This window comes from Epinephelus moara, chromosome 17, assembly GCF_006386435.1.
Source record: "Epinephelus moara isolate mb chromosome 17, YSFRI_EMoa_1.0, whole genome shotgun sequence".
NCBI lineage: Eukaryota > Metazoa > Chordata > Actinopteri > Perciformes > Serranidae > Epinephelus > Epinephelus moara.
In genome coordinates this window covers 6,657,310-6,659,000 of record NC_065522.1, presented here as the reverse complement: position 1 = coordinate 6,659,000, position 1,691 = coordinate 6,657,310, and positions in this window count along the sequence as shown.

Genomic DNA, 1,691 nt, shown 5'->3' with positions numbered 1-1,691 from the left:
GGAATGTCGCCGGTCGACACGCATACTAAAAATTATATATTTTGAAAAATACCGCGAGATGTTAGAGGAGCCGATCGGCTTAATCAGCATTGTGTCATCTCCTCTAGTAGTGGCTTGGGTGAAACGGACATTTACGGACCTGTAGAAGTTACGCACTATAGCTTTAAATTCTCATCAACTATACTTGTAATGAAACCATGTATATTTTTGACAAAGTGCTTGAATATTACCTTGCTGAAAATATCAGTTATGGGTCAATTCTGTGTCCCTCAATGAGTGCATAGCCTTGTTTGAGAAAGGCTCTTTTCCCATTTCTTCTGGCTTCTTGCACCTTGGGCCACAGCTTAGCCGGGGCTTCACGATCCTCCTTTGAAAAGTCCTCCTTGAACTGAATGTTCATCTCTTTGCAGACTCTCGCCTCTCTTGATTTTTTTCCATATCTCATCTCGAATAGTTGGCATTGGAAACTGTATGATTATTGGTCTGGGCATTTTGTTGGTAGTGGCGTCATTCTTCTTTCCCAAGCGATGTACTGTGTCCACTGTCTCACCAAGTTTATCCACCATATACTGTTTACGGCGCCATCTTGTATCTCCCTTCAAAAATCCCTTTGGTATGACGGAGGAGCAAGTCAGGATGAAGTTGGACACAAATCTAACCAGCATGCATTGTGCTGTGATCACTGGTGATCAAATCTGCGCAGGCCTGACTCATCTCCAATGAGCCTGAGCTGTTGAAAGTAGCCGAGAGTCAAAATTTTAACCCTGCTATTACAATATGGAGATGACAGTACAGGGTGATTAGCATGATTTAATTTTAACACTGGCAGGGGCACATATGTAGTAGGAGTGTGTGTGTGTGTGTGTGTGTGTGTGTTTGTGTGTTTGTGTGTTTGTGTCCTCCCCCAGGATATTCTGAGCATCAAACGTTTATTTTACTGCATTTTGAAGTGTTGTGCACCAGTTTATGGTGGAAATGTCTTTATGTAAAGAAAAACAGATGTGTCATATGGTGACATAGGCGGCAATTTGGCCATGTGTGCTATAAGGTTGCAGCGATGTACTGGTTTCAAGGTATACTGTGATATGGAAGTTGACAGTTATCATAGCATGTACGTTTGCTTAACGTTAAGACAGAGGATGATGATGAAGCCCAGTGTTACTGTGTAATTCTCTGTATAAACTACACTGCAGAGTGGAGTCTCTACTAACAGACAAACACTGACAGCTGATGAACATCATCATCAGCAGCTCCGCCTTACATCTGCTGGATCACATGTTTATATCGTCATGCCCAGGCGCCGTCTCAACGTCCCATCATACACCAGCCTACAGCTACTGTTGATTCACCTCACGCATTAACACTCAGCTCAGACACACACACGCAGTCAGAGAGGTAACGATACAAATAATGTCTAACTGTAGCACCACATGGCGAGCAGTTATTAATACGTTTAACTACAGAGGTGAGCCTTTTAAAAACTCGGTGTTGGATGTTAGCCACTGCTGCTAATTAGCTCGTGCTAACACTTTGGAGATGGTCCTTCAGTGCTGTGTCTATAAAGCGGGATATATAACCTGTTCACCGGTTCCAGGGAGTTTGTTGATCTGGGGGTTGTCGGGTGGTCAGACATCAGACCCTCGGTGTAATCCTGTTGTCTTCCTCTGAAACTGTGAAAGACATCCACACTG